Raw genomic sequence first — 8,196 nt, 5'->3', positions numbered from 1 at the left:
GGGGGGCACAGACCCAGAACTGGAATTGCAGGATCGTGTGATAATTCCTTTTTTGATTTATTGAGGAACCACCACGCTTTGTCCAGAGCAGCTGCGCCATCCCACAGTGGCACTGAGAGAACACAAAGCTTCCAATTTCTCTACACTTATCTGTTCAAGGTGAAGTTGTTCAGGTTGCTTTATGTCGAGAGCCTATGTGGGGAGTGAGTGGTCCACTCACTGCGTGTTCGCTTCTGTTCTCTCAGCCCTGGGGAGAGCCCCTGGGTAGGGCTGCCCTACACCATCTGCGGAGCCCAGCCGTGGCACTGGAGGAGACGCTCTCCCCTCCCCAGAAACCTCCCCCCAAAAGCAGGTGGCTGCAGGGCACTCACCAGACTGGAGACTGAAAGGGCTGGGGGACTGTCAGTTGGCCCCCTCTCTGGGCACCTCAGCCTGGGCACTGGCCCGAGACAGGCCTGTTTTCCAGATGCAGCAAATGCGCTGAGGTTTCCCTGTGTTTCCCTGCGAACCAGAAAAACGAGCCGCAAGTCATAGCATTCCGATACACACGGAACAGATCCTTCACTCAGGCTCGCGCACCCAGGAAACCCGCTGCAGGAGAGCTGTCTTAAGCCGGGCCTCAGGCACAACAGGCCTGAGCTCTGGGCTCACACCCTGGGGTCGGCCACCCCCAAGCTCCAGTGAATGCATCCACTCCCCTGCCTGGAACATGCCTGCCCCAGACGCTGAGCGTCAGAGCAGATGCCTTCCCCCACCATGCATCCTTCACTTCCCTTTAAAAGGGCCATTAAATCACCTCAGTGCTCACCTCCTCTGCACGTCACACCCACCCCTGGGGATGGTCCTGGGTTGGGGTGGCACAATGCCCACCCCGGCCTGCTGACGGCTCTGCAAGGAAAGACTCAGCTTTGGACTACAAGTTGAAGTGGCCAGTGGAAGAAGCTCAAAGGACTAAAGTCAGACAAGCAAAGACTAAAGCCGCTGCCTCCTGGGCAGCCACCTCATTTGACACCAGCTTAGCTTTTCCTGTGCTGCAGAAGGTTCCTTGCTCCTCCACTCCTCACTCCCTGCTGGGACAGTTGGGGTGGCAGGGTGAGCCTGGGCCAGGGAGCCACTGGCAGGATCTGCCTGTGAGGCTGCTGCCCTTGCTGGCGCCTCGCCAGGTGGCCTGTGGCCCTTGCTGCCCTCCTCGAGGCAGGCTGTGGCCTCTGGGCACCTGTGCTTCCTCTCCTGGAGAGGTGGGGCACCCGTCCACCTCAGGGTGGCGCTCACACTCAGTTCCCCAGAACTCGGGCTTTGGGCTTCACTCAGGGAGGGCACGCTCCGGTAAGACGCTGGCCTGGCCTTGGAACATGGCTTTTCCAATCTGCAGAGCTTACTGGGAACGGGGTCTGACCAGCCTTTGAGGAGAGGGGCAGGGAAATGCAGGGAGAGCCCAGGGTGGGGAGGGCTGTGAATGTGGGTACCAGGGAGCCACCTAGAGCCCTTCCTTCTAAACTCAGCTGAGAACCCGAGTCTCCTTTCCCAGCCGCTCAGAACCACCGCGGCCCCAAGGGCGGCTCATGGGCAGCAGCTGTGGTCTGCCATGTTCCTGCCAACAAGACTTAACTGGACTTTTATTCATGGGGGGCTGGCGGTGGGGGGAGCCATAGGGTAAAGGCTATGAGTAAAGGTGCAAGTGATGGCTTAGGGCCAGGACAGTCCCTAATCAGTCCCAGGGGTCAGAAAGGAGAACAGGGCAGGGGACCCTTAGTTACAATCTCCCTAACCCTCAGAGCTGGCCTGACAGCCTTCCCACTCCTGGGTGCATTCTCCACAGCCTCCTCAGTCTGCTGACAGGGGGAGAGGTGGGAGGGGGAGCCCAGAGGTGCACCCAGATCTCCTGACCTAAAGCAGGAAGCCCAAGAGGGGAGAGAGCTTCTGGGGGCGGGACTAGAGTCTTGGCAGCCTCAGATAGGTGACCCTGACGTTGACTTTGAGCAAGTGTGGAGCTCCATTCCTGACAACACCTCAGAGGGCTGTCCTTGTTCCTGGGGAGGGGCCTTCATTCAGGCCTGGGGCAATGGGGCCCAGGGGCTGCTGGGATGGCTTGAACATGAGGAACCCCTACTGGCCTGTGTGAGAAGAGTGGGTGTGTGCAGAGCGGGCGTGAAACACACTCCTGGTCTGCCAGGGCCAATCAGCTCCCCTGTCTTTTTCTTGTCTTCAAACTTCCAGCTGTGGTGACAATGAGGTAGGAGCCCAGAGAGCAGGAGTGCCACCTGCCCCCTGTCCTTGCACACCTGACTAGGACATCCTTCAAGCACACTTTCCTCTGAGCCAGTGGGCAGCACAGGTTGCTGCTCCCCAGGAACAGCACTCCCTGGCTGGCACCCCAGGCCAGGGAGAAACCATGAGAACCAGCCCCACTGAGCCAGCACTGCCCATCCCTGGCCTCTGTTCTGGATGTACCTACCTTCTGATGCGCAGATCTGAGACTCCTCCCATCTGAGTACTGAGCAGCTCCTTGTGAGTTTATCTGATTCACCTCCCCCTCCCAACTGCCCCTGAGGGGCTGCAACTACCGCTTTTTGATGATGCAGCTCGTGCGGTCCTCAGTGAGCACACAGCCCGGCTCTTCCACGTCCCCTCACAGCGGAGCCTCTTTGGCTTGGGGCAGCAGGCATTCCTCCAGGTTCCTGGAGCGCCGCTCCCTGCGCTCCAGTGGCTGCTTGCACTGGTGGTGCTGCTGAAACACGTCCTTGGCATAGTCAAACCTGCACATCCAGGTCACTGAGCTCCTTGTGCACCAGGCAGTGTCCTCATCCACCTCCGTGCTGCCCTCGGGGCTGTTGTACTGCATGAAGGACCAGATGAACTCAAGATTGAATGTCTGCTGGAACTCCATCAGGCCAAAGAAGGCCATGCCCCACAAGTCTTCTTGTTACTCTTTAGTAGCAGCTGGGCCACTTGCCCTTGGGGATGAAGGACAGGTTGTGGCAGCCAACCAGACACAGGTCAGCCAGCACGCACACCTGGCCATTGGTGGCCAGGCAGTAGGGGGAGTCCATGAACTCCCGCAGTGTGCAGCCTGAGCAGTCCAAGACCTCACAGCAGGGCGGTAGCTCCTGGGGTGTGGGTGTGAGCCAGGAGCACATGTGCAGCGGTGTCTTCCACGTGGTTCCACACTGCACATGCCCCACTCACTCAGGTAGCAGGTCCTCCAGCAGGGTAGTGTGGTGGAAATCCCTGGGCGTGTGCAGCGTGGCAGGGTTGCAGAGGTCCAGCACACCAGGCACACAGTTGCTGAACTGCATCCGGTCCACGTGTAGCCCACAGCTCCAGCAGTGGAGAAGTGGGAAAAGAGTCAGGTCTCCCAGCAGCTGGGCCGGTAGCAGATGCATTTCCAAGGGGCCAGCAGCTGCATGGTCTGGGTTAGGTGGAGACCTAGCAGAAAAATAATCCTGTCGTTGCCCTTCAAGTCCAAGTGCAGCAAGCATTTCAACTCCCACACTGGGAAGTATGGGGGGCTCCGCCCGCAGGGCCCCCCTGGCCACCACAGATGAGAATAAGCCTACCAAGACATGATCTGCTTGGGGAGGAAAGGTGGCTGATCTCTCAGAGGAGAAAGGCCAAGAGTCTTTTCCTCAATGGCTTTTATTGGGTTCGTTTACACAGGAATTCAGGTAAAGCTCATTACTCATTGCTGGGAAGTAAGGATCAAATAACAAGGAACTCTGAGGGCCTATTTTGAGTCAGGGTCAGATAGCTAAAGAGCTGTAAAAAAACTTTAAGGAACAAACTTACTTATTTCTTAGACCCTTATCATTCAATTGAGAGCATTCTAAACAAAGCAGGTTTCACAGGATTTTACATATTCTTTCTCAGGCCCAATCACCTGGGGAACCCACCCTTTCCAGCACAGAGCTGCACCACCCTCTTGTCATTGTTTCAGGTTTAGGTGGAGCAAGGGAAGTAAGGCAGCCAAGAGATTAGGAGATTTTCTCACAAACAGTGAGGACTCAGGCTATTTCAAAGCCGAGGGGCAAGGGTCCATCACCCCCTTTTGCTGTAGCCCCCCAAAGTCCTTCCTTGTGGGCCTCCCATGTGATCGTGCCTGTCTTAGATCATTCCCCCCTTGGGAAATCTTACCCGTCATTGGCTAACCGACCAAGCATTGAGGGCCAGGCAGGGTGAAGTAAAAGGAGCAGAAGCGGTGCTCCTGCCAGGGTGATAAGATTTGTCTCCTTGCTGGCTTATGGTCCAAGGTCATTCCCTCAGCCCTAGTCTTGGTGGGGGTTACAGCTTCTGATACCAGGCAGGGTGGTTCCCAACAGGGAAGTAATGCTTCTCTCAGTGCGGGTGGGGCATGGGGAAGGGGTCCTGATGGTGGGGTGGCGCTCCACCGCTGGGCACACCCACGCTCAGCCTTGGTCCACTACTGGTACAGGATGGTCGTGAAAGTGTGGAGCCCGCCACCACCAGCACGAACTTGCTGGCACGCTCAACCATGTTTCTGCAGCCAGCACGCTGCATGTGTCACCACCACTGCCACCACCCACCCTCTCCCCTGCCCCCAGCCTCCCAATGCTCAGCAGGCTTGGCTCCCACCAGGCTCTCACCGGGCCTGAGCCCACACCCCAGCTCCTCTTGCGCCGCTGTTAGGCTCCTCGAGGAGACACCGTGCAGGAGCCCTGTGCACCGCCACGTCGCCGCCGTCCTGGGCCTAGAGAGTCGCCAGGGCTCGGTGGGCGAGTCTGCTCTTTACTTGTGCTACAGTTCTGTACCCACCCTGCACAAAGTGTGTTCCATAGCTCTGAATTCTCAGTCACTCTACTCCGTATCTCCAGAATTTCCTCAAAGAAACCCCCGCTGTTGGTACCCTCTCGTGATCCAGTGCTCCTGCAAGAGTGTACTCACTGGTTATATTTCTTTGTTTTGGACTTTCAGGGTTTAGTCTTAGGCAGGAAGTAATTGTGTATGTTCAACTAACTCTCTTGAATTGGAATCAGTTCTTACCATGACAGAGCTGTCCTTGACAGAGTGCGTTCTTGGTCTCTGCTCCATGCCAACCTCCTAACATTGACACTGTTCCCTCTTTTGCCATTGGCACCCTTCTCACTTCACCCCCTTCCTTCGCTTTCATCCTGCAGAATGCACAGCAGAGCCCCGGGAGCCGAATCTGGCAGCTCTTGTTAAACCACCCTCCACTTTGTATGTATCCCTAACGACACCTCAGGCTTTCCTGCACGCAACACATTTTGACTGCTGCAAGGAGATACTTGAGTTAAAATTCAAAGAAAGTTGAAAACAGTCATGAGGATAGTTGGCTGTAAGAACAGGAGTCAGAGGCTCCAGGAGCTGACGGGGGCGGTGCCCGCCAGAGCGGGGAGTGCGGGAAGCAGCAGCCCAGGGGGAGGCTGGGGCACCCGGCCGGAGAGGCAGGGAAGGGGCGGAGCTGCCGGCAAACCCGGTGAAGAAAAGGAGGAGGGGTAAAATGGCTGTGTTCGTTTCCATGGTGTCTCCTTATCAGAATGTAAGCTTTCTGAGAGCAGGGGTGATGTTTTACTCATGGTGTGTCCCCCAAAACTCAGGCACTTCAGTTGCACAATCAGAACTCAGTTTCCTTCTTGGTTTGAGGGGGTTTTGTGTTCGTTTTGACATGGGAAGGAACCCAAAGGCTGTGCGTCTCCAATGTGGTTCGTTTTCCTTCCACGGTCTGTAACCTGGAGAGGTATACGACGTTCACAGTGGACTGCACCTGTGAGCTCGGGGAGCTCCTGTCGCCATTGCTCCACATCACCCAGTTCCGACCACCCGATTCCATGCTGTTACAGGGGCCAGTGCCATTCAAGGCTGTGACCGTAGATCTTACGCAGGAGGAGAGGCAGGGGCTGGACCCTGCTGAGAAGACAACCTGCAGGGATGTGATGCTGGGGAACTACAGCCACCTCGTCTCCGTGGGTGAGGAGACCTTGCTCCCTGAATTGGTGCTGTGGGGGGCCTTCTAGTCAGCGATGTTGTCCTTGAGTTTGAAGAAATAAGTGATAAGACCATCTAATTCCTTTTGGGCACCAGGGAGAGTACTTGTGTCTCTGCTTCTCCGTCAGAGGGTCCTAATGTTGATAAGGAGCAAACCAGATCACCGCGTGAAGCAGCCTCTGAGGCTGCACCTTCTACGCAGAGATTTGGAAGCCGAGCAGCTGGTCCAAGCCCGGCTCCATGTGTCACACACGGCGTACAGCGGCGCCAGACCCGGGTGATCATCATGCTGGGGCAGGCAGAAGAGCCGTGGGTAGGGGCAGGTGACTTCCCAGGTCAGAGTCACCCAGGTAAGTTAGTAGATGATTGCATTTGTAGAAATGGCCCCTCCAGACCTTTGGGAGTGGCCAGCAGCATCCCTATGCCTCTGACGCCCTAAATCACACCTCCCAGGTCCCAGACGGCGCTGTCCCTGCAGCATGCGTACGCAAAGCTCCTTTGTGATGTTACAGGTGATTTGCGTGCGAAGGGACACGCCGTGCTCACCAGAACTGCGCACCCAGTCACTCCGCTGGCCTTGGCATCCTCAGCGCCTCGCCTGTGCCCTGTTACCACAGAAGTCCTTCGTTTTCAGGCATTTGCTGGTCTAATAAGTTTCTTAACTTCTCTGAGGCTGCATTTCCCCGTCTTTGAAAAGGCCGTGATGGAATGGCTGTCTCGTTGGGCTGTTCTCGAGACTAAACTTGACAGAGACCCCTAATCATCTGCCCAGCATCCACTTTTCCACTGTCCTTAGCATGGAGCCTGGTGCAGCACAGGAGCGTCGGGGCCCAGGGTAACACCTGCACCCCCAGGTCACCACGGACGTGCAGCCACAGACACGGCTCTGGCTTCAGCCTAAGGACCTTCCAGAAAACTTGTATCAGGGAATGTGATGAATTGTATCTATTGAAGATTTAGGGGAGGGCTACCTCAAGGGAGTTGTGGTCAACAGAATGACCCCTAAAGATGTCCAGGTTCTTGTCTCTGACACCTGAGGGTGGAAGAGGCCCACTGAACAAGTAATGAATAACAAAGTAGATAAATTGTTGAGCGGGGAAAATACTCTCCACTAGAAACATCTGCCCCTTTAAGGAACCTGATGGCCACAGCCCCTCACAGTTCAGGTGCCAGTTCCCCAATCTGCATGTTTCCAAAGTCGGGGCCCTTCTACTTCCTCGGGCAAATGTCGAGCAGAAGCAGTTGGAGCCTGAGTTGGCCTGAGACCACCGTAGGTTCAGTGGCTGTGGAGAGATCCCAGGCTGTTTTCCTCTCAGACTGTTGCATTTCTTAGCTGGGGGGCCTATGGCTGGTGGCGAGCATGAAAGCACCATTAACCTCTGTGATCCCCGGGCTAACCGCACAGTCCATGCAGCAGCTCCCGGGGGCCGAGCTGCCGTTGTGACCGCCTGCTCACGACAGATGAGGAGCCAAGTGCCCGCTGGAGGGGAAAGCTCATCCGATACAGGAAAAGCTTCTGGCAGGAAGAGGCTGACCTTTGTTCTGGAAGCCAAGGGTAAGGGGTTTACACTGAGGCACCAGCTGTCAATGGGCTGTAAAGGACTTTTTCTAGAAGGAGAATTTAGGGTACTTCCCTGGCAGGAGGTGGAAAGAGATCCTCTGGCTCTCACAGGACCCTTTCTAGTCCCGAGCATCTAATTCTGACCGGTAGTTTGGGGCCCTTCATCTGCACTTGGAAAAGCCTGACAGGTTAAAACACTGCTAGCTCCCAAAGGATCCTGTTCGCTGCCCCCACCCCAAGGAGTTATTCTTCCCTCTCCCCAGAACATTCTCCCCTGCCTGCTGCATGCACTCATTCTCCATGTCCAGTCCCAGCTACCAGGAAGCCTCCCAGGACCCTGCTCCTGCGAGGTGTCCCCTGCTGGTGGCCCACACCCACCTTGCTCCACGCACTTCCCTGCAGTGGTGGAAAGCCTGTAGTTCTGCCCCATCATCACCCACCACCGCATGGCACAGAGGTCTGGGCCGGGGCCCCTGTCTGGGACCAGGAGGAGATGGCCAGAGTCCTGGCGGGAGAGGAAAGTTGTCCTCATCAATGGATGCTGAGGTGCCTCTCGGTCACATTCTGGGTTCAGTGAGGCTGCTTTCACCTGTGGAAGCGGCGCGGCCACGCTCTCCAGCATAACCTTTTCAAAGGACAGTTTTCCTCTGACTGCTGCTGCCCTCGGCCCCTGA

At 56.4% G+C, this 8,196-nt stretch overlaps 1 pseudogene; it reads right to left on the bottom strand.

The window, feature by feature from the left end:
- Positions 1 to 2,560: 2,560 nt before the first annotated feature.
- LOC123806105 lies at positions 2,561 to 4,491 on the bottom strand (annotated as a pseudogene).
- Positions 4,492 to 8,196: the final 3,705 nt, after the last annotated feature.

The sequence above is a fragment of the Phyllostomus hastatus genome, unplaced genomic scaffold (assembly GCF_019186645.2).
Source record: "Phyllostomus hastatus isolate PE091 unplaced genomic scaffold, TTU_PhHast_1.1 phas_scaffold_345, whole genome shotgun sequence".
Taxonomy (NCBI): domain Eukaryota; kingdom Metazoa; phylum Chordata; class Mammalia; order Chiroptera; family Phyllostomidae; genus Phyllostomus; species Phyllostomus hastatus.
This window is presented reverse-complemented; position numbering and strand designations above follow the sequence as displayed.